The sequence below is a fragment of the Schistocerca cancellata genome, chromosome 3, assembly GCF_023864275.1.
Source record: "Schistocerca cancellata isolate TAMUIC-IGC-003103 chromosome 3, iqSchCanc2.1, whole genome shotgun sequence".
Lineage (NCBI taxonomy): Eukaryota > Metazoa > Arthropoda > Insecta > Orthoptera > Acrididae > Schistocerca > Schistocerca cancellata.
In genome coordinates, this window is record NC_064628.1 from 666,900,810 (window position 1) to 666,910,403 (window position 9,594).

Genomic DNA, 9,594 nt, shown 5'->3' on the forward strand with positions numbered 1-9,594 from the left:
GACGTTTAGTATTTTGGCCTTTGGTCTGTCATGCTCTGTTTCAGTACCATTTTGGTCACGGAGTGTCTGGACATTTTGTTTTGATCCACCTACCACTTTGACATAAGACCAAAATTTTTTAGGATTTTCTGCCAAGTCAGTACATAGAACTTTACTTTCGAATTCATTGAACGCCTCTCGCATACCCCTCCTCACACTACATTTCGCTTCGCGTAATTTTTGTTCGTCTGCAAGGCTTTGGCTATGTTTATGTTTGCTGTGAAGTTCCCTTTGCTTCCACAGCAGTTTTCTAGCTCGGTTGTTGTACCACAGTGGCTCTTTTCCATCTCTCCATTTCGTGCGCGACCCTGTACAATAACCGCCATCCACACACTAGTTGTTACTCCTGCCGTCCCGATCCCACCGTCCCCATCCGGTTCACCGGCGCCCTTTCTCTCTCTCGGTCTGTCTCCGAAAGGTCACGTGATTTCAGTGTCAACAAACACTAGCGCGCTTCTCGCTGTGCGGTAGTCACTGGAGACTTTTCGCACTACTTGGTAAGGCTGTCTCGCGAGAGTTGCCGCGTCACTTCTAAACACCTGTGCAGGAGTTGAGGGCAGTGCAGCCTCGTGGGCAGACTGTGCGAGCCGGAGAACGAGCGGACGCCCGGACGGCCACATCGGTGCGGGGGCGGCGGCGTCGGCGGCGGCGGCGGGCGGCGGCGGGCGCGCACGTGCGTCTGGCGGCGGGGCCAGCCCGGCCCCCGCGTCGGCCTATGGCTGCGCCGCTGGCCTCGCGCGCCAGTAGCCGCACGGACGCCGGCGCGGCAGCACGGCCGTCCCGCGACACGAGTGCGCGAAGCGGGTCCCGCGGTGTGGACGAGGCCGAGGCCGAGTGCTCCGTGGTGGTCTTTGACAGTGCCGGTGTTGATGGGCGTGCCGAGTGCGACGCCGCGTGCTGGCGACGACGCCGGGTGTGGCTCCTGGTGATACGTGCGTGCCTCTGGCGCCCATGGCCGCGTTCTTCACTGGGTGAGTACCCCATCTGTGCCTCCTAGGTGCAGCCACACTAGATACATGGACGTCTGGTATCGAGACTGAACACCTACGATATATATATTCGTGCTGGCTAAATGGAAAACACCTCCCTATAACGACACTGTAATCCAAATATTCGTGTTTACTTTACGCTTTTGCACTGGTTGGTCAAAGATCGTGGCGTAAAATAGAACTGGATGATATTCCTTATCAGGTTACTGACACTGAATTTGTGCGAGTCATATAAAATTGTCAAATGCTGGCGAAGTAGTGTGGAAGTGTTGTTGACAACCCATTTTCTCATTATACACGTTCTCGCGTTCGAATTACGTGGACAATTCGGAGTTTATGGCGTAAAAAGCAATTTGGCGAAACTTGGTACCCGTGTACCAAGACTGAATTCATGCGGAGACCCAAGATTTTAAAATATTGTACGTGGATCGAGCAGCAACCGTGTGGTGAACTCTTCTTGTAGAAATAGTAAACAGCCAGTCAGTTGCAAAACTGAATTTTTATTAAAACACCGGAGTGGTCGCCTGGTTCTAATCGCTTCAGTCTGAAACCACGCAACCGCTACGGTCGCAGGTTCGAATCCTGCCTCGGGCATGGGTGTGTGTAATGTCCTTAAGTTAGTTAGGTTTAAGTAGTTCTAAGTTCTCGAGGACTGATGATCCCAGATGTGAAGACGCATAGTGCTCAGAGCCCTTTGAGCCACCACCTGTATAACGGTTTCGTTTATTATAAATACGTCCCCTTCGGAAGGAAATATTGGCAACTGGATCACATGTTGTGGCAGAGGTACATTTAAATATAACCGGAAGGCGTCAGTCAGATATAAAATTTCACCACTCTAATAATTAAAACACGCACTAGCTGTACACTGAAGAGGAAATAACAAATGACAACCTTGTCGTGCACATTTTAATTAATACGGAGATGAAATTTTGACTGAAGCCTTTCGGCTTTATTTTAACGTACCTCTGTCATAACATGTAACCCAGTTGTAAAAATTTCCGTCTGAAAAAGGCGTTTTTATAAACGTTGAAACCGTGGTAAAGGGGATCCAATAAACTTTCCACTTTTGCAACTGAATGGCTGTTTGCTATTTCTACAAGGAGGCATACAAGATTATCTAATCTTGATGGAATACTATATACCTCTCCTTGACGATGCTATGTTGCCATAATGGACATTTTCTTTTTGGGCTTACACTGATTACTCAAAGTTCACGACTTAAAAAATGCACTGACGAAATTCAAGGTCAAGGTGTGGAGACTGAGCCGGTGCGAAACATATCAAATTATCTACTAGCGGCGAAGTAGTATGCAAGTGTTATTAACAAACCTATACTCCAAATAAGGGCATTTGTGATTTGGAAATACATAAATAGTTCATAGCTCATGGTATAACAAGTATTTTGATGACATTCGATACAAGGGAATCAGGATTGACTTTCATCAAAACATGTCATGTTTTCTAACATAGGGGAAGCGTTTTCTTATCGAAGCTGTATTTTCATTGTGCGTTTTTTCCTTTGGGCATCTGCATTGGTAAATAAGTGTTTGTGATTAAAAATACTAAATTTGAAGAAATTCTCTAGACTTGTATAGAGATAAAATTTAACAAGAATGAATTAACTAGCTCAAATAAACAAGCCAATTCTCTCCTAGGCAGGCTACTTTATTGTCGAATAAAGTAGTTTACTATCTTATCTCGTCACATTATCTGCTTTCAGGTCTGTGGCCGTTTTAGACACCCACAAAGCATCATATACATAGTATAAATTACGCAAGCATAGCATTCACACGGCACACTATTTGTACCGTCATTAAAAATAAGGAAAATTTGCGGGAGTTGCTTTTCAAGATTAAGGCAACTAGTTGTAGCAATAAATTGTTTCACCATTTACGTATTTCTTATTTTATTTCTTTTTAAAAAATTTTCCAGCTGCAAAACCCAGTGGGAGGAACTAATCACGTAGTAGGGTACCCGAGTAGTTAATGACCACAACCACGACAAATGTTATATAATACAGGCAGCAAACTGCTTACACTAATAATATAAAAACTAAAAAAAAAATCTGCCAAGAAAATACTAAGTGTTATTGAATGTTTTTGAGGTGCATGGAGAGCCACTGAGCAGAGGAAAAAACGGACTACAAAGACAAGGTGTGGTAGGCTATATGACAAAGGTATACTGGCAGTGTTTTCACTTTACCCATCTGCAAGCGGAACAGAAAACGATGACTAGGAATGCTACAAAGAACTGTCTATCGTTAATTTACAGTGTCTTTCGGAGAACGTGTTTAAAGCTGGATGCATACTGATTTGGAGTGTTTAAGATTTGCAATGGCAAATTTCGCAGAATTCAAAAGGATGAAAATAAAATGAAGGACAGAACAACAGAGCGAGATATCACTCTATTCGCCACCTAGGAAAACAACAGGGTACCGACAGTAAGTACTTCATTGTTTGCATATTTCACGCCCCCTTTCGCGGAACATTCCTCTCCAACAACAAACGTCATAGAGCTATATTTCACCTTTGTAGAGAAGTCAGGTACCACTAAAAGGTATATAAAAATGGGAGGAAAAAGTCGTTATTGGTGTTTTTCATAGCTATTATTGTACACGAAGGTAAGTTTGTGATTATTATATCATCTCAGGCATATCCGAAAAATGTGAATAACATCTTTCTGTATCTAAAGAAATGACAAATCAAGAAATAACTGCATGTCACAGTTCCAGAGCAGGTTGTGGTGAAGCTTCCTGTCGTATTCTAAGAGTTACCTGCATCCTTACAGAATCACTACCAACGACTGTTACTCAAACCATGAATTACTCTTTCTTAGCTGAAATTTAAAGTTTGATTAATCACAGTAAATTGTACTAACTTAACTTCATAATTAACTGTTATCAAGCATAATTTCTACGACTATCTGTATATTTTACGCTTCTCAGTAGGCATTTTTCGCAAAGTAATTCAAAAAAGAAAGGAAAATTCTTAATCGCGGAAAATTTTGTGAAAATATTAGACTTCCATAAAAACTGTATAGTGGCATTCGCTCTCCAATGCGTTTCTTTATTTAGTTGCCTCGAACGTATCTGGGCTTAATGAGTTAATCATTAAATTTGTGTTCGAATGAGTTGCTAGACTGATGATACATCAAGGACTCACAAGAATATGGTGTCAGTACTTCATCGAAGTTGTCGTAGCTAGAGAGTCGGTTAATAGCACGAGAGAGATGTTTCACATTGTAATTAGACAGGAATGTGCTTCAGGTAATGGAGACACTGCGATGTAACGTAGAAGGAATCGTCATTTACAACAGTAACTGAATATGTGCAGATATGTACCTATAATTATTTACAAATTTTTCGATTTCCTTGGGGATGGAAATCCGTTATCCCGTATTGTAAATATTTCTTTCTGTAGTCGAAAGACCGTTGCTCGTTTCCAGGATCCACATTTCTGAAGCAAAGTCTGTATTGGGCGCCCTGTGTTCGGCATGAATGAGCGCTGGTACAAAAGCGCACTGCAAACAGACCGGAACGCTGTGGAGGACAATATGAAAGCGAACAGGTGCCAGCAACTGTACTGCACTGGTTCCTTGCTATGGACCACCTATCGCTGGAAAGCCGTAAAATAAGCAGCTGTTTCCGCTGTCACAGGTCATTCGTAAAGGCACAAATTTCTGTTGTTAGTTTTTTTAGCTAGTAACTACTTCACTACTACTGTTAACTGTTGGTCCATCTTGGATCACATCATAGACGACAAAGGGCTGGTCAGAGTTTTCCTGTAATCTTTCTGTGTCCCCCATATTACCTGGCCTCTCAGAGAGGGCATTTTCTTCTTCTCATCAAACTCAATAAATCAAAAATTGTATTCTTCAGTCTAGCCAACTGAATTTTCTGTGTAAAAAAAATTTTTCAACATTTTCTATTATTGTTCTACACTGCTTCATATAGGTCTTCGATTTTGCTGCCGCGATCCATTTTTCTGTCTCAGTTTTAGTTTTATTCCTCTATTCTTACAGCTACAATATCTTCCAAGTAAATATGGTTGTTTCAATTTTTAACATGTCCGTAGGATTATAACCTGCTTTTTTTCGAATCCGAGTAAATGCTAGGATACTTTCGAATTTCCTTCTTTCGCCTTCCTTCGTATTTACGGTCTTTAGTGTATTTTGGACCTAAAATTTTTCGTATAATTTTCGTTTCATGCTGTCTGATTCTTCAATACTTCTCTTTCTGTTTAAAACGTTCAAGTCGAATAAACACACTTTTGACGACCGTTTAACACATTTTAAACACTCCTTGTTCTCTGTAGTTTGATATGAAATATTTGCTGCCAATTCCTTTCATAAATATGAAGGCTGTTTCGAGTTTTTGGCAAGGACTTTCATACCTTTTTTTGTTCAACACTCTTTAATGATATCACCTAAGTATTTGAAAAGACTCTCTCTATAGACTTTTCTGTATTTGATTGATAGAATATGTGGTTCCGGATAACAGTGATGGTGATTTGTGACGACGAGTTATCGATTTAGAGTTTTGCCTTCTCAATTTCGTAACTAGAATTACAACAGTAAAGAAATCGTCGCTTTAGCGTGTATTGAATTCATTGCTGGTACGAAAAAAATACCCTGTTGGTCTCTCACGTTTCTTTATCTGTTAAGCATATAACAATGTTTGTATTAATTAGAAGTACTATTGACATTTATTGTGAAAGAAGGCGAATTAGGGTGCGCAGTACGCATTAGGGTATTAAATGTAGCCTTATAGGAACAGTGGGCAACGGCCCTTCCGCAGTGGCTACACCGGTTCCCGTCAGATCACCGAAGTTAAGCGCTGTCGGGCGTGGACGGCACTTGGATGGGTGACCATCCGGGCTGCCATGTGCTGTTGTCATTTTTCGGGGTGCACTCAGCCTCGTGATGCCAATTGAGGAGCTACTCGACTGAATAGTAGCGGCTCCGGTCACTGACAACCATCATAACGACCGGGAGAGCGGTGTGCTGACCACACCTCCCTCCTATCCGCATCCTCAACTAAGGATGACACGGCGGTCGAATGGTCCTGATGGGCCACTTGCGGCCTGAAGACGGAGTGCTTAGGGAGTGTTTATGGGAATTAATCGACGTAGTTGTAAAAGTCTTCCGTGTCGCTTGTGTATCTAACGGGGGGTATAGTTTTAGAAACATCAACCATCTTTCGGTATATTTGAAAATAGGGCCTGTTTTAGATCACAAATCTTCTTTGTTTCGCAGTTTTTTTAGGAACTACGACGGCGAACATTGACGAATAGGACTGTTTCACGCGGAACGAAGCCTTGTTGAATGAGGCGATTCTCCTCTTTAACCTGTTGACAGCGCAACTTATACGAATTCCCCCTGTCTGTGCAGTGGCTGTGCGGTCATTCCTAGCACACAAGGTGCCGGAAGCGCTGAGCAAATCACAGGGCCACTTCGTACGACTTCCCTCGTCGCAATCTAATTATCGGAAGTGTGGGGCGAAAAAGGAAAGCACGAGTCTCAAAGCTAAACGGAGAATTTTATATCAAACACTGCTCCGTCCTCTTCGACCCTGGCGATTTCGTGCACTGATGAACTTTAGTCCCCTTTAGGGAGCCGAGGTCACGACTTTAACAGCTACTGGGCACGAAATTCAGCCGTGAAGTGCTGGCGTGCAACCTGTGGGTTAAAGAGGGCGGTAAAGGAGGGGTGGGCGTGAGAGATACCGTGGCTTTCGTCTGTCAGGAACACGGAGTTCGCTATCGAAAATGCAGTAAGTGATCATGTTATTTGTTGCTCCTAGTCAGGCTAATAGCGCCAAAGCACGTACATTAAGTTATAGTGGTTATCTGGCAAACTCAAACATTGCAACGAACTTAGCACCTCACTTATTGGAGAAACACACACACACACACACACACACACACACACACACACACACACACACACACACATATGACCTAACTCAAACATTGCAACGAACTTAGCACCTCACTTATTGGAGAAACACACACACACACACACACACACACACACACACACACACACACACACACACACACACACACACACATATGACCTGCATAGTCCGCAGCTCGTGGTCGTGCGGTAGCGTTCTCGCTTCCCACGCCCGGGTTCCCGGGTTCGATTCCCGGCGGGGTCAGGGATTTTCTCTGCCTCGTGATGACTGGGTGTTGTGTGCTGTCCTTAGGTTAGTTAGATTTAAGTAGTTCTGAATTCTACGGGACTGATGACCATAGATGTTAAGTCCCATAGTGCTCAGAGCCATTTGAACCATTTGACCTGCACCTTAGGAAGTACAACTGGCCGTGTTTCATTATTATTGTTATTACTATTATGAAGATCCAAAGGTGATTAATAAAATTATTTCCTTCTTTTATAAATAGTTATCTGCTCATCCCCGAAAAAAAACGTTATGCCAATTCATTACAAAAAAGGAAAAAGTCTCATTACGTAAAAAGGAAAAAAAAAATACTTTCAGTTCACCCGACCACGTACGCGTCGAGTGATATTACATGCCGAAGACGATATTTAACATTGTTAGGGATGAGTTTCCACAACGGATACTTTCGTAATGATGTCCACAGGAGAGGAGTTTTGGATTCTCCAACTGGTTCGGCGAGTCAACGTCAGTTCGTGATCCAAATCACATAATCTTTTGTGAATGGTATTGAGATCAGTAAGTAAGATTGAATCGTAGGCTAAGCAGAGTAAAACAGTAATTTTCGAAACTATCACGTAGGTACTAGAAAACACCAAAGGTTACTAAACAGTAAACTACGTTTAGGGTATCGTAATCTTTACGCAAATTGACGGTCTGCTGCTTCGTAAAACTTCTGTAACACACCACAGACTCCCTATCAGGTGACAAGACCATATCTACTCATCCCCCATTCCTTATCTTTCACAAGCTCTCCTATAAGCATAGCAAAACTCCGTATCACTTCAGGACGTATTTACATTTATCTTCCTTAATCAGAGCAAGGAACTCTATTTTTTATACTGCACCATAATCTTTCTCCTACCTACTATGTCTTCTAAGGAATCGCTGTGGTACCAGGATTTTCGGAAAAGTGGAGGAATGCACGAGGGGAAAAAACGGACTGCTTTACAGACATGTGAGGTTGGTAAAGGTGGTATCGTGATCCTTTACTTCCTTGATGAAATGTGAAGATTAAAATATTAAGTTTCTTCCAACAAAAACGGTGACGTTGGTTTATACAGGGCGTCTGTACAGTCTGGGTACGTAGGGAATTGTGACAAATAATAATAATAAAGCACGTTTGGGTAATTCTACTAAACAATAATAAAGCACATGTTAATGAGTTTAATGTTAATAAATAATATTTACAACTTAATCTCCTTGCTTTTCAATCCATAGTTTGATGCGCTTTGCTCGATGGAACAGGTCTGAACTGCCGTCGACTTTAGCACACTGACTGGTAATGTGTTCTGACAAATGGTTTGCATTTGTAATCTTCATCGAGTAAACTTTTACTTTCGGCATACCCCAGAAAAAGAAATCAAGTGAAGAAAGGCCTAGCGGACGAAGGGACCACTCCACATGACCTCTTCTCCGAATCCACTGAGGAAAATTGTCACTCAACCAATCTGTAGCAGCTGCAGCAAAATGGGCAGGGTCCCATCCTGCTGAAACCAGTTTGGAAGTCTCTAATCCAAACGCTCAGTTTCAGGCATCAATTTATCTCTAAGCATGTTCCGATAAGCCTCACCCGTTAAATGTTCAACAAATGAGGATGGTTCTAGCACATGTGCTTTCCACAAACCACACCACGCCGTCGTCCTTGTCAGCCCTGCGCCGGTCGGCGTCGCCGAGTGGTTCTAGGCGCTTCAGTCTAGACCGCGCGACCGCTACGGGCGCAGGTTCGAATCCTGCCTCGGGCATGAATATGTGCGATGTCCTTAGGTTATTTAGATTTAAGTAGATCTAAGTTCTAGGGGACTGATGGCCTCAGATGTTACCGAGCGAGGTGGCGCAGTTGTTAGCATTAGGGAGGACGACGGTTCAATCCCGCGTCCGACCATCCTGATTTAGGTTTTCCGTGATTTCCCTAAATCGCTCCAGGCAAATTCTGGGATGGTTCCTTTGAAAGGGCACGGCCGACTTCCTTCCCCGTCCTTCCGTAATCCGATGAGACTGATGACTTCACTGTCTAGTCTCCTCCCTCATAACAACTCAGCTGAACCTCAGATGTTAAGTCCCATAGTCCTCAGAGCCATTTGAATCGCTTAGCAGCTCTGCTGTTTGGACGGACTCATCCAGCGTGGAGTGTCTTGAGACAAGTGTCGAGGATATTGTCTGTTCGCTTCACCTTTAGCAACACAACTTTATCACTGAACAAAACATAGTCTTCAGTAAAACCGAGTCATCCGATTTACTTTCAAACCATTCACACATCTACATGTATCTATCGGAATCATCTTCATTAAAGTGATGCAATATCTGTAACTAGTGTAACAGCTACTACGGCTTCTGACATCAAATGTAACTGGGTTTTCTCTTTTGATGCTGTCAATTGTCAGG

At 43.0% G+C, this 9,594-nt stretch overlaps 1 pseudogene; it reads left to right on the forward strand.

Annotated features, from left to right (window-relative positions):
• Window positions 1-5,807: 5,807 nt before the first annotated feature.
• On the forward strand, window positions 5,808-5,925 carry LOC126177233 (5S ribosomal RNA; annotated as a pseudogene).
• Window positions 5,926-9,594: the final 3,669 nt, after the last annotated feature.